Source organism: Microtus oregoni, unplaced genomic scaffold, assembly GCF_018167655.1.
Source record: "Microtus oregoni isolate MIOR12 unplaced genomic scaffold, Mior012 000004F_ref0000308, whole genome shotgun sequence".
Taxonomy (NCBI): Eukaryota; Metazoa; Chordata; class Mammalia; order Rodentia; family Cricetidae; genus Microtus; species Microtus oregoni.
This window is the reverse complement of record NW_024543063.1, coordinates 33,139,984-33,154,726: the sequence shown is the minus strand read 5'-3', so window position 1 is coordinate 33,154,726 and position 14,743 is coordinate 33,139,984. Positions and strand designations below refer to the sequence as shown.

The window sequence follows — 14,743 nt, the reverse complement described above, 5'->3', positions numbered from 1 at the left end:
TGCCGGAGAGAGACTCTAGATTGGGGTCAGTGCTTGACGAAGGTGTCCTTCCTTCTTTCTGATCTGATGCTGTTAAGCCAGGGTTCAAAATCACCATCACCGTCACCTGTCTTCCTGAGGGTGAATGGTAGACACAGAAGCACACGTCCACCCTCTGCCAAGTGGGACTAAGTCACACAGCAACTCATTTGTGGGGTCAGCTTGCCAACCCCACAGATCATCCGGACACCTAGTGCTGTGATTTAACACATCCCCCAAATTCACAGGTGGGAACCATGGGACAGTATGAAGAGGTGGAGTCCCAAGGAGGAGACTAGGTCATAAAAGAGGTGTCCTTGTGGGTGGGATTAGGGCTTGAGGGGGAGTCCAGTCTATTCCTGTCCTTCCTTCTGCCACCCAAGGACATACCACGTAAGGTGTCATTTTGGAAGCAAAAGACCAAGCCCCCACTAGACATAGAACCAGCCAGGCACTTCCCAGAATCCAGAACTACGAGAGAAAGAGAAGCAATTGTTTATTTATTGTTTATAGATTATTCAGTTGTAGCAAGACAGGAGAGTCACATGGGATGCTCACCTTGGGATACCACACTTGCTTATGAGGCAATCACAGCCAACCCTGAGATGGAAGTCCAGTCTTCAAGGAAACGCCCCTGGAGGCCAAAACGTCCACCAAAGCCACCAAGCCTTGTGCAAAGCAGCACAGAAGCTCACAAGAGCTGGCTGTCTCCATTCTGTGTTCTGATTGAACCTCTTTCTTTCCTGGCCACTGTGTTCAGAAACACCGATGTCCCATTTGCTCCATGCAAGGCAAACATAAACTTACAGAGTCATCTCGGGAAAATCTGAAATATAAGCTAGCTACAGGAGGTTGGGAGAGGGCTCCGTCTGTGCAGACATAAGGACCTGAATTTTGTATCCATCGTCCATATTAATAGCCCAGCATGGTGGCACACATCTATAATCCCAACAGTGGGGAGGCAGAAACAGGAAGATCTGTCTGGGACTCACTGGACTGTCAGTCTAGCTGGATGGGTCAGCTCTAGGATTAGTGAGAGACCCTGTCTCAAGAGGAGAGTGACCAAAAAAAAGAGTGGACGTGGACCTCTGGCCTCCGTGCAGAGGCACACACATACACACTCACGCACGCATGCACGCACACACATACACATACTACTGACAGCCGTTTGTCTGAGGCATCCAAGGCTGAGTTCTGATTTTGACCCTTGCCCAGGAGAGGGTGAAATGGGTCCTGGCCCCCTCACAGCAGCCCCGTCTAAGCTCCATGAAGAGTCACTGCCCTTCCCAGCCACTTCCTGGCTGAAGAGCAGCCTCACCATCGGGAACTTCATCATAAGTCAACCAGGGGGCACCGTCTCTCCTGGGCCCCCTCCGTTGGGCCCCTTGGAGCAGGTGTTCCCCGGGCGAGGTCTCAATGCTTACATAACCCTGGTTCCATTTGGAAGGATGAAAAATCACCCCGCGGTTCACTGTAAACAGGCTTAGGATCACCCAAACACACTGAGGAAAGGTCAGCAGATTATTCATGAGCCTCTCCTGCCCCTATGTCCCTCCACCCCACCCCAGCTGCAGACATCCTGGTACCCACCCTCTCAACCTGGCCATCCAGGGCCTGGTGATGGGGGTCTCAGGTCTCCTCAACAGCACTGAAGGGCCCTGTCTTGGCAACCATTCCCATAAGAAGAGGCCGGGGGAGGGGTACAGGAAGTTACTAGAGAGACTGCAGTGAGTAGAAGCTTGCTCACGGAAAGGCCATCTTTCACCGTGACAGAAACGGAGCTAGGAACTCAGAGGGAGGGGCCAGAGAGTTTTGTTCAGGGGAACAAGGTCTCAGCTGTACACCAGCTAACGGTGCCCCATAAAACCTTCACACCATGCTTGGAGCGTCCGCAGGTATCTCCCTCAGGCTTGAGACACTGGTGCAGGCCTATCTTGCAGCTGAGAAACCGAGCTAGGCCTCTACCTTGGGGGTTCTGTGTGGGTGCAGTGGGTGCAGCTGGATCCCCTTCCAAGATGGTATGGGCAGAGGGCTGCAGTTATAACCAACCAGGTGAAATCTGAGACGTCTGAGTGTCCCATTTGGAAATGGAGATGTGGGGTCTGTTGTAATGACTGCAGGCCCACAGTGAGGCACACGTTCTGCTAATGTACAGAAATGCTCTGTGGATAGGATCCCATACAGACAGCAGAGTCATCTGGGAACTGGTTGGAATTAGTCTGGGTGCCACCCAGCCCTCCTGAAATGCCAGGGAAGGTGGATGGGGAAGGCTCTGTCCATGCGCTTTCGTTTGCTCGTTTTTTGTTTTGCTCCGTGTGGTGTGTGTGACAGGAGGGTGCACATCTGTTGCAAGCGCACATGCACAGGTGTGTAGGCTAGGCTTCCTGGCCGGCAAACCCAGGGATGCCCCATCTCTTGTCTCATAAAGCAGGGCTACAGGTACGAGCAATCGTGTTGAGATTCTTGGGAATGGAACCCAGGTCCCAAGCTTCCATGAGAAGCACTATCCTGACTGAGTCACCCGTGTTCTTTAAAGCTACCTGGTGCTGTTGATATTCCACCCCCTCTGCAAGCTGAGGCTTTCCGCGGGGTCTCTTTGGCCTGACTCAGAGGGTTAAGATGGACAGAATCTGTGTAAGGAGGTTGGACCAGTTTTTCATGCACCATTGTATCAACTCCAGTAACAAGCAGAGGGCTAGACGGAGGATTCCCCACCTCTTCCCCTGCCCATTGGGCACCTTGCCCAGGGAGTCATCAGGCCATGTTCCGAGACCTCCCATGGACTCTGGCTGAAGCGGGAGACAGGTGGGTGGGGTTCAGGATGCCCTGTGAGTGCCTAGAGAGCACAGTGTTGGCCCAGAGCTTATGCTTGGACAGCAGGTTGTGGCAGGAATGATGTACCGTGAGGGGAAGCGAACGTGAAGGACGGTCTGGGGGTTCTGACTAGAGATCCAGATTATGAAGAGAAATCAGAGAACACAAACAGGGCAGAGGTAGCTTGGGGTGAGTACAGCATCCTGGGCCACTGTCCCCCACCACAAAACAGGTTGCGTAGCCTATGGGTCCAATAGTGTGATGGATTCTGCAGACCCAGAGTATCTATAGTCGTATCTGTTCTTATTTCTTCACCTATGGTGGTGAGACACTCTGACCTTCTGCTGGCTTTGGAAAACAACAACAAAAAGTGCAGCCCACCTGGAATGAGTCAGCAGTGGTCCAGGTTGTTACCATGAAGATGGAGCCAGGGAAAGCCTGGCACAATGGAGGCTGTGATGAAGGTAGGGACAGGAGGCACAGCCGGGTCAGGGCACCTTCTGTGTGTGCTCCTTACTCTCATCTCATTGTTTCTACTACAGAACTGATGGCCACGCATCTCAGACTGGCCCAGGTGAGGCTGGACACAAGCCTTACTGGGGGACTTGTTTAGGGACCCAAAGTTCATTGGCACCAGCTTTGGCTTGCACAGTCCCCCTAAGGCAGAAGAAAAGGGTGCTCATGGGTGGGTATCTGCTAAAGAAAGCACACAAAGCACAGGGAGGTGGCTTAGGGCACTGTCTTAGCTCTTCCTCTCCGGGAAGAAAGAAAGGAAAGCAAGAAGCCATCCACATGGATGAGCAAGCCTCTGCCACCTACTCCAACATGGTTGTACAGACCACACCCACTCCCAAGCCTTAGTTAGCAAGCCCTGCATACAGACACAGCTGACATGTTTAAATTCAGGCATGTAGGATTTGTTTACATCCAGTTTTACACCCTAGTTTACATCCAGACTTGGCTCTTCAACATCTGTGTGACTTAGGAAAAGTTATTCATTTCTGTAAGTCTGCCTTCCTGTCCACCCAGCGGGGTTGGTAGGACATGGTTTCTGGGAGATTGGAATCATGGCCTCCGAAAGTTACTCTAACAGCATCTGATGGTGATCCGGAGAGGATAGCAGCGATGATGATGGTGATGATGGTGAAGGTGGTAGTGATGGTGATGATAGCGATGTTAGTAACGATGATGATGGTAGTGATGGCTTTGTGGTTATGATAATGGTGAATGCTAGCCTTAGGCTTAATCCTACCGCAGGATCACCTCCTTGGAAGAAGAGGAGGAGAAAAAAGGAGAAAAAAGAGAAGTAGGAGGAGCATCATGGCTCTCTCCATACTTCCCCTCATCTCAGTTAGGCACAATGGATCTAAGAATGTCTCTTACCTGGTTCCCACACCAACTTCACTGGATGCCTTTCAGCGCCACCTCTGATTTTATTCCTGAGCAGCTGGTCCCTTGCAATGTACCCTGGGGCGAAGATGACCTGGGTCTTTTCTCATCCTACACAATGCTTCCATAAATACAGGACATGTGGATTTGTTCCCAGTTATGACTGCACAAAACTCCGATGGATAGTGCATACTCCTTTTTGGGAGGGTTGTTTTGTTTTTCAAGACAGGGTTTCTCCGTGTAGCATCCTGGCTGTCCTGGAACTCGCTCTGTAGACCAGGCTGGCCTTGAACTCACAGAGATCCGGCTGCCTCTGCCTCCTGAGTGCTGGGATTAAAGGTGTGTGCCACCACTGCCTGGCTGCACACACTCCTTTTTTAACCACTCCAATCCAGTCTCAAAGTTGACCTTCCTAAATTCCACATACAGATGGATTCCCTAGACTATTTCAAATCCAAACTCCAGCTCTTTGAGAAAAAAAAAATCCAGGCTGGCTGGGTAGTTCTGTAAAACACCTTGAAAACATGGTGGCATCACCCACCTCACCCCTAAGCAATAGTTGCTCCAAGAGGAGAGCCCCAGGCTCTGGAATTGGGAGGCCTGCAAGCCTGAGATCAAGTCCTATCGCTGACCACTTGAGTCATGTAGCTTTGAATAAGTCACTGTGCCTCAGTTTCCCAACATGTCCAAAGAAGTAGTTATGACAATACTTGCCTGGGAGAACTGTAGCGATTAAATGAGAAGTATCTGGTATCTACTAATAATGCACACTGAGAGAGAGAATGTTTTGTTACAGATGAACGTGTGCACAGATGGATGAGTGGATGGTGAATGATGGATGATGGTGTGAGTGGGTGGGTGAGTGACAGACAGAGTGGGTGGAGGATGAACAGACGATGAGTGAATGATAGATGATAGGCGGATAGATGGATACGGGAGTGAGTGGATGGATGGATGAGTGGGTGGGTAAGCTGCTGAGGGCCTGGGTGAGTGAATGAATGGGACTGATGGATGGGTACATGACGGATTGATGATGGACAAGTAGATGGTGGATGAACAGGTTAGATAGATAGGGTTGGGCAGATGGAGAGAAAAATCGATGGGTGGAGGAATCAGCCTCTGTCCACCACATACTTATGCACAGGTCCCTCTTTCTTTATCCAGATGAAAAACGCTAGGTATGTCCTGGCTTCTCGCATGTCACCAAGGGACAGCTGCATTTCTGTGTGGTGCTGCAAATATGTTATTAAAACCTGAGACAGAGGCATTCAGAAGTGAAGCTGGAAGCCTCTTTAGGTCAACAATGCTGTGGCCCAATCACAAATAGAGCATGCACCAGAACACAGGGTTCTCAGAAGTGCAAATGCCTGATGGACAATTTTTAAGCTCAATATCCACAGCCACCAAGTAAATGAAAACAAAAGCTGCTTTGAGAGCCTATCTCCACCCCGCCCCCGTCATGATGGCTATTGCTAGTGACAATGAATGGCAGCAAGGGCGCCTGGAAGGAAACCCCCTGTTGTGGAATATTTATTTAATTATGTAAAGATGTCTTGCTGTTTTACCTTGCCTGCCTAAGGCGCTTGATTGGTCTAATAAAAAGCTGAATGGCCAATAGCAAGGGAGGAGGTAGAGGTGGGACTTCTGGACAGGGAGAGTAAGGAGGAGGAGGAATATAGGCTGGGGGAAGAAAGAAAAAGAGACACCAGGAAGATGCCAGAGGCCTGTCAGACAGACATGGAAAAAGCAGAAAAGTAGGACATATAGGGAAAAAAAAAGGTAAAAAGCCCTTCAGCAAAACATAGACAAATAGAGACAGGTTAAATTAAGTTAAAAAAAAAAACCCAGTGGGACAAGCCTAGGATACATAATGAACAGTAAGTCTCTGTGTCTTTATTTGAGAGCCAATTGGAGGCCCAAAGAAATGCCAGCTGCAGCCCCCTTAGCCAGGGTTGGAGTGGAAATGGATGCAGTCACTATAGAAGCCAGTGTGCAGGTTCCTAAAAAGCTAAGAATAGCCGGGCAATGGTGGCGCACACCTTTAATCCCAGCATGCAGAAGGCAGAGGCGGGCAGATCTCTGCGAGTTCAAGAACAGCCTGGTCTACAAGAGCTAGTTCCAGGACAGGCTCCAAAGCTACAGAGAAACCCTGCCTCAAAAAACCAAACAAACAAACAAACAAAAAAGCTAAGAATGTGACCCAGCTCATCTATCACAGAGATATGACCACAACCATGTTCATCACGGCTCAACTGACACCAATAGCTAGAAATGCAAGTCTCCAAGATGCCCATCAACTAATGAGAACGTGGGACATACACAGGACAGAATTTTATTCAGCTCTAAAGACAAATAAAATTGTGATGCTCTCAGTATGGAGCTGTGTGCTGGCTAGTTTTTTGTCAACTTGACACAAGCTAGAGTCATCTGAAGGGAAGGAACTCAATTCAGAAAACGCCTTCATGAGCTCCACCTGTAGACAGTTTCTTAGGGATTGACATGGGAGTGCCCAGCCCATTGGGGTTGGGGATACCCTTGGGCTGGTAGTCCTTGGTTCTCTAAGAAAGCAGGCTGAACTAGCCATTGAAAGCAAGTCTGTGGTAAGCAGCTCTCCCCCATGGCCTCTGCATCAGCTCCAGTCTCCAGGTTCCTAATCTGTTTGAGTTCCTGTCCTGACTTTCTTCAGTGATGGATTACAACATGGAAGTGTCAGCCAAATGAGCCCTTCCCTTCCCAGCTTGATTTTGGTCATGCTGTTTCATCAGAGCCATAGAAACCCTGACTGAAACACACCGGAACACATCAGGCTGTGAGATGATCCAGGCCCAGTGACACAAACACCACGTGTCCTCACTTTTGTGGATCTTAACTTTGAATTTTTAGATTTGTGTATCTAACCAAGAGTGTCTGGAGAGGTCAGAAAGAGCCCGCGAGTGTGGGAGGGGATAGTAAAATGTGATAATAAGCTAAGGGGGTGGGGTAGCAGAAGTTAAAGTGTTCCACCTGGGTGAGTGCTGGGAGATGGGAGATGGGAGAGGGAGAGAGGCAGAAGTGGATATGTTAACCAAAGTCTAAGGGTGCATGGGAGGCCTAGGGCAAGCCATCGTCACCATTTCGTCATTTATGCCCCGGCAATGCTGAAGTATGCATGGGCAGCCCGTTTATGGTGGCTCTTCAGTTGTTCCTATCCTGGGCAGTCCTGGATGCTTGTGTTATTGTCACACCCAAGCTTCCGGTCTTCCTTTATGCTGTCTCTCCAGCATCTTTTGGGCCTTCCTCTTCGCCTTATCCGGTGCACTCCTCCAAGCAGTGCTAACTTTGGGTATCTACTAGCATTCACTCTCATAACATAGCCGAAGTATCTCAAGTGCCATCACTGTATCTTGTAGTTTACTTGCTTCTGTAGATGGAGATGTTTCTTAATGTCATTGTTATGCAGCCTATCTCTTCATGTGACACCTAGAATCCTCCTGAGACATGGCATCTCAGTCACATTCAGCCACTGTTCTGAGGAGCATTTCATTGTCCAGGTTCCGGAGTTGTTAAGAAGGCAGCTCAAGACAAGTGTCTCATATACTCATAATTTTGTTGTTGTCGTTATGTCTCTTGCTGACCAAACCTTTCCTAGTGCCTGGAATGCAGCCCTCGCTATCCCTATCCTTCTCTTGACAAATGAAATAGTTCCCTCTTTTGAACTAAGGTTTTCTCCCAAATAGACAAAATTGGCTGTTTGCTTGAGATTCTGATTCTTTATTAAATGATCAGCTTAAGACAATCATAGGAGTGTTGCAGGGATGCGTCTTCTCATCGCTACTCTTTAATATATTCCTTGAATTAATAATAGCAACAGCCCTGGAGGATGAGGAGATAGACGTGCAGATGGGTGGTGTGTGAATGAATAACTTGCATTTCCCCGATGATACAGCACTACTTGCTGAAAGTCGAAATGAGCTGCAGGCCGCGGTAAATAGAGTGGTGGAAGTCAGTGAAAACCTTGGTATGGGGCTGGAGAGATGGCTCAGAGGTTAAGAGCATTGCCTGTTCTTCCAAAGGTCCTGAGTTCAATTCCCAGCAACCACATGGTGGCTCACAACTATCTGTAATGAGGTCTGGTGCCCTCTTCTGGCCTGCAGGCATACATGTAGACAAACTATTGTATACATAATAAATAGATGAATATTTTTAAAAAAGAAAAGAAAAGAAAACCTTGGTATGAAAGTAAACACTTAATGACCTGGATTTCCCAGTGTATGAAGTGACTCGGTTTCCCCTCCTTCTCCACCCACCACAGAGCCAAGTAAATACTCTGAATCAAATCCTATGCAGGTTCAGCAGTCCTCTTTAATGCACATTCCCCACAAACTTGGGGCCAAGACGCTGAGTGACAATGACGGGAAGGCCCCCACCATGCCTGAGAGCTTCGGCCACTCCAGGAGGTTCTGCAGTAACTCAGCCGTCAGTCAGTCGGTCCAAGGCTTCATTCAACAATGTCAACGGGAAGCTCCGGGAGGAGGGGCCGTGACATGAGTCACCACAGCTCCTCCCCACCACAGTAGTAATGCCAGCCTCCACCATGCCAAACCAGGGGCGGGCGGGAGCTGCGAGTTCAGTTTATGGGTCTCTTGGGCCGCTCTCGGGTCTGTATCGTCAGCAGTCCGCGGGTCAAATCTATTATGACTGGGCCTTTTCCAGCCCTCAGTGGTTGGAGGCAAAACCAGCCTTACAGAGCCACTCGTCCCACGTCCCTGGCTACAACTTTCCTCGATGACACTCCTACCTCAGCACTTCCTGATGGTCATCTGCCCAGCACAGGTGTGCCATGACCCCCAAACCTTCCCCTTCCTCTTTTCCTAACGGGATGGGTATGAACGGCTGCCAAGAGAGATGATGGGTCTTCCTGAACCCCATCCGCACACTGAGGGACAGCGAGAGTCAGTAATGACCAAGTACACCCAGGAGCTCAGGCCTCAGGCGGACCCTCAGCTTCTACTTAAAAGAACCAATGCCTCCCAGACATTAGTGAGAGATTCCGGCGAGAGAGCTGTTTCCATGGCTGCTCACGGTTGTCGGAGGAGCCCCATGAGAGGGATCAAAAATGAACTCTCCACGATCACCATGCTTCCTGTTCAGTAAATATGGGATGTGGCCAGGAATTGATATTGTTCATAGTTATTTTTTTTTTGTTTTTTTGTTTTTCGAGACAGGGTTTCTCTGTGGTTTTTGGAGCCTGCCCTGAAACTAGTTCTTGTACACCAGGCTGGTCTCGAACTCACAGAGATCTGCCTGCCTCTGCCTCCCTAGTGCTGGGATTAAAGGCGTGCGCCACCACCACCCGGCCGTTCATAGTTATTTTTAATTAGCATGCCAGGTAACGGGTTCCGAGGGACGAAGTTCCGTGCTAGATAGCTTTCTTAGTGCATGTGAAGGTCAGAGTTTGATACCCAGTGCTGGAAAAAGAGCAGTGGGCTTTACTGTGGCATTTCTATACTAACTCTGTCTTGGTGGGCCTCCTCCCGACTCACGGAGCCTCTACTAGGGAGGCTAAAGGGGGAGGGCACAGAGTTCAAGGCCAGCCTGAGCAACCGAGGCAGCCTGCGCCTGGATTGGGACATGGCTGCTGCCCATCATGTCAGGGACACCCTCCTCACCCTGCCGGTCAGCCTAAGTCATTCCCAAGGCCACTTCAGGTTTCCTAGGACCCCCCCATGTCAGGTGGAGATGTTTGGGGTCCCCCAAAGCCAGCTGCTGAGGGGCAGCACACAGGGTTCACTGCCTATGCCTGGGAGGAAGCCAAGAGCTGCCTTCGGCCCTCTTCACTCTAAAATACTGCCAGCTGCCAGCAATCTTCATAGCTGTCCACAGCCACGAATGTGGTTCAGGCCCAGATGCTTGAGCAGATGTCCGAGTGCATGTGCTCTCTGGGATGGCATCTGAGGTCTCTACTCTAGCGGTGCATGATGGGACTTCCTGCCCCCTTCTTTCCTGACACCTGGAGACCCTGGCCGGGAGGTGCCAACTCCACATCCCACTCATGGACCTGCACCTTCTACCACCAACGGGAGAGGGGCTGCTTCCAAAGCCAGCCGTGCCGTTAGATTTACCATAAGCCCTGGGTGGCCTCCGAGTACCAGGCAGGGTTCTCACAGTGACAGTGAGAGAGCTGGAGACCCAGGAGAAACAAGACGACGTCAAACCTTTCCTGGCTGGGGCAGGGACTGCAGTAACCTAGCGGAAAGCATCTGATTTAAAGAATGAAACTTAGATGAAAAAAAACACAACTCTCGCCTCCCATGAGCATATCATTAAAAAAAAATGCAGTTGTTTATTAAAATCAAAATTTTAAGGATGGAGATATGGCTCAGAGAGTGTAAGGGTTGCCCAGCATGCATGCAACACTTGGGTTCTATTCCCAGCGCCACGAACAATACTGGATATGCTTGCACGTGCCTGTGACTCCAGTACTTGGGAGGAGGAAGTAGAAGGATCAGAAATTCAAGGTCATCCTGTGTGCTCCTGGCCAGCCTGGGCTACATAAGATACTGGCTCATGGCTAGCCTGGGCTACATGAGATCCTGCCTCAAAAGATAAGTCAAAACTGTAAAACTCTGTAAAAAGCAAAATATCAATTTTTTTTCAAAGGACAAAATATGACCTAGACTTTATAAAACCCTTACTGGCTGGTCCGTTCCTGATTCTGGTCCAGGGCCTTAGTAAAACTTTATTTATTAAAAAAGAAAGAAAAGAAAAGAAAAGAAAAGAAAAGAAAGGAAACCAGGCTGGCCAATCACAGCAGATAACGGTTTAGCACCGTAATTTTTGCTCCTATGCTAAAATACCATTTCTCTCGATGGCCCAGATTTTAGGTATACTTCTGTTCGTTTTACTTAAGCTGCTGGAGACAGACCTCAGGGACTTGCTGCTCAGTAACACTCTGCCACCAGGCTGCACCCTCGGCTCTCTATTGCATTCTGCAGGTGGCCCTGCCCTGTGCCCCACTTCCTGAATCGGCCTGGGTCGATACATACCACATTTGGGGCTCATGAGCAGCAGGGCTTGGATTTGGGGGTACAGCCATTGTATTCTGGGTTCTGCCCTGCTTGATGAGCCTGCATATTTGCAGAGAACCTTCTGGGGTCCATTCTGCTGACGGGGCACAGCCTTTGCCAGGGGTACTGGCATCAAAGCCTTTTCAACTTTAACGATGTATGACATTTTGGAGACAAAATACGTTTGGGCTAATCATATTTTAATAGCCCTACCTTTTTGCACAGCCCTTCTGCCCAGTGCACAGTGACGTTCTAATTTCCCAGCTCTGATGAGCCTCATTCCAACTAGGCATTCAGTTTCCCCCACTTATAAATTTCTCTCCCAGATGTCGGATGCCAGGGAACTCTCCAGAACAACTCCACAAATATAGTATTTAATATTGGATGTCAGTTTGGGTGTTCCACTCAATTTCCTGGAAAGAGCTTGAACCGCCTCTCCTTTTGGGTGGGACATCCAATCAGCTCCGTACTCCCAGGCTAGGGGAGTGCCGTGTGATACCAGGCAACTGAGCGCTCTCGTTTCTGAAACACAAATTTGGAGCAGATGTGAGGACAGAGTGTCATTTATTTCCAAATGCAGCCGTTATCAGGCAAACAGGGAAAAAGGACAGTCATCAGGGGCCAAGCTTGTGAGCCCCTTCCCTCCACCGCACAGCAGGCTTTCTGGGAAGCCCGCCCACCCACCTCCCTCAAAGGAAAGGCAGGCAAAGGTGACTGGCATGGAATCCCACTCTCTGCTCCTGAGGAGCAATGAAGGTAAGATGCAGAGGCTTGGAGCAGGTTTTCCACACGACTTGGGATTTCATTTTATTAAGGAAAAGGTCTCATATAGCCCAGGCTGACCCCAAGTTCACTATGTAGCCCGGGATAACCTTGAATTTATGCTTCAGCCTCTACCTCTCCAATGTTGGGATTACTGGCATGCTCCATCACACCGTTTATGCCATCTTGAGAATGGAACCCAGGGCTCCTTGCATGCCCGACAGGAACTCTGTCAAACGAGCCACATTCCCAGACTCCGACTTGGAGTTTGGAGAGCTACATTATTGGGGTGCAGACACACGAAAGACGTCAGGAGTCTCCCGTCAGCCACTCCAGCTGGAACCCAGGCTCATGAATGTCCTCTGTTCAGCTGTCTCTTCATTTCTTGAGGTCATCCAGTTTTTTGAGCCTTGACGTTTCTGTTCTTGGCAGAGGTTCCCTAGTAACTTGCTGCTGCAGTAAGCTGGACTTACCGGAGAGAGCTGACGCGGGTGGGTCAGAGAAGTCTGGGACCAGAGTGGACGGTTGTGCCACAGGCGGAAGCAAGATGCCAACAGGCAGTCAGTTGTACCATCCCACGAGGAAATAATGGGTCCTGAGTGGGGTCCTGAGTGGGGTCCTCCTCTGTAACAAACAAGAGAGACAGAATTAACAGAGCTTGGAACTAGAATTTCACAACAGGACAGTGAACTCCTGAGCCCTGCATGCTCATTCTGGGCCCACGCATAATTGAGGCAAGAAGGCAACAGAGCCTTCCCAGGAATCTGATATGGAAATAAGTGTCATGACATCAGAAGGTTGGGGTCTAGTCCTAACTCTTTCGGGCCTCTGAGAAACGCACTTGACCATCGAGTTTCCCAGCGTCAAAACTAGAAGTGGGCCAGAGGAATTCAGTCCCTCCTAGAGCTCAGATTTCTCCCCTCTACGTTTGCCAAGGACAGAGGGTAAAGACAAGGCTCTTTGTCATCTTCTTGCCATGACAGAAGGCAACCTGAGTCCTTTGCGTGTGGAGACCCCACGCGGGACTTTAGGAGCCGCAGCCGCAGTTCCGTCTGGTGGAAGTGTGTGGGCAATTCCTGACCGCCTCCTTGCCTCTTGGTCTGGCTGAGTGTTCAGGAGTAAGTCTGCCCCTCACAAGACTATGGAGCCGTCCTCTGCACACCCATAACAAGTGACTGGACCTCCCATCTGCTGAAGTTTTTGGGGGGGAGGTCTATTGCTAATTCAATCGTAGATGATCCCACCTCACAGCTGTCTGCCGTCACTGGAGTCACCTGGGACATTCTCTGCAAGGCCCAGCCTGGTGTTGGACAGGATGGTGGGATCTTGAAATGGCCCAGGCAAACTGGAGCAGAGACAGAGAGCCCTTGGCTGCTGGGAAGGTCAAGTCCTCTGTGTAGATCACATGTCCTCACCCTTACCATGGTGAAATGAGTATTACCGAGCCATCCCATTATACCCTGACCCATCACACACCATGGGACTGAGCAGTGAGTCCCAATTAGCCCTGTGTCCGACCTTCTGGTACACCATACACACATTTGTCCACTTATGGAAGCCCTTTCACAGCCCTGGCTGGGACACAAACACCAGGGACACACGGGAACACAGAAACAGTCCCTGTAACCAGAAATATGGACACCCCAAAATGAAACCACATTTCCCAGCTCCCTTGCTGGTAGTTGATGTTATCTGACCACAGTACAGCTAATAAGACCAAGGTAAGAATGTGGTCGCCTTATCCCTAAAACATCAAACAAACCCCTACAGCTGACTGGAGTCCCTACTCTTCCTTCTAGGCAGTGCTATTTCCTGCTGACTGGAATAGAGACGTGATACACAGCACTAAAGCAGCCTTCTTGTATGCTGAGGCGTAAGGTCCACAATGCAGAGCAACCAAATAGAACTGTCTTGAAGGTGCCATGGAGGAGAAGTATCAGAGCCCTGTGGCCTTGGTGTGAGAGACAGGGGAGTCTTCGTTCTTGCTTCTGTTGGTTCTTTTGCTGTTTTCACCTGGAGACCACTGACATCCACCAGAGGCCACAGTGGGTGTTAGAGGCTCTGGCTACAGACAGGATGCTGCTGTAACTGAAGTCCACTGACATCCACCAGAGGCCACAGTGGGTGTTAGAGGCTCTGGCTACAGACAGGATGCTGCTGTAACTGAAGTCCACTGACATCCACCAGAGGCCACAGTGGGTGTAAGAGGCTCTGGCTACAGACAGGATGCTGCTACTGTAACTGCCCTGTGGGGACGCTCTGGACCCCTAGGGACCTGAGAGGTTGTGCTCTGCCTTATGAAACAGACCTGAGACACCTGTCCCGTGTCAGAGGGAAAGGTTGTGAGCCTCTGATAAGATGCATGTCATCCTGTACAGGATAGAGGAGCCATCTGAGTGTGAGGACAAGTCCTGACCACAGCTCCAAACCAGGGTGGGGGGCACACTGTCTGTGGTGTGGTGCTCATGGCACGGTGCCCAATGTGGTGCTCACTGCACGGTGCCCACAGCATGGTGCTCACCGCACGGTGCCCACAGCTTGGTGGTCACTGCACGGTGCCCAGCGTGGAGCTCACTGCACCGTGCTCACCGATCTCACCCTCATTCATAGGTCCTCAGCCCAGACCAGACCAGGGGCTAGTCCCAGAATCTTGGACCCTGGGTCTCGCCTCCTCTCTCCTCAGTCCCCACTGTTCTCCAGATAACCTAGTGAAA

The 14,743-nt window shown here is 50.1% G+C and overlaps 1 long non-coding RNA gene across 1 annotated transcript in view; it reads right to left on the bottom strand.

Annotated features, from left to right (window-relative positions):
• Positions 1 to 11,823: 11,823 nt before the first annotated feature.
• The window catches only part of LOC121447481, a 31,297-nt gene continuing 28,377 nt past the window's right edge, over positions 11,824 to 14,743 (bottom strand). The window contains exon 3 of the long non-coding RNA XR_005974182.1: positions 11,824 to 12,653. This is a non-coding gene — a long non-coding RNA (uncharacterized LOC121447481). The remainder of the gene's footprint in view (positions 12,654 to 14,743) is intronic.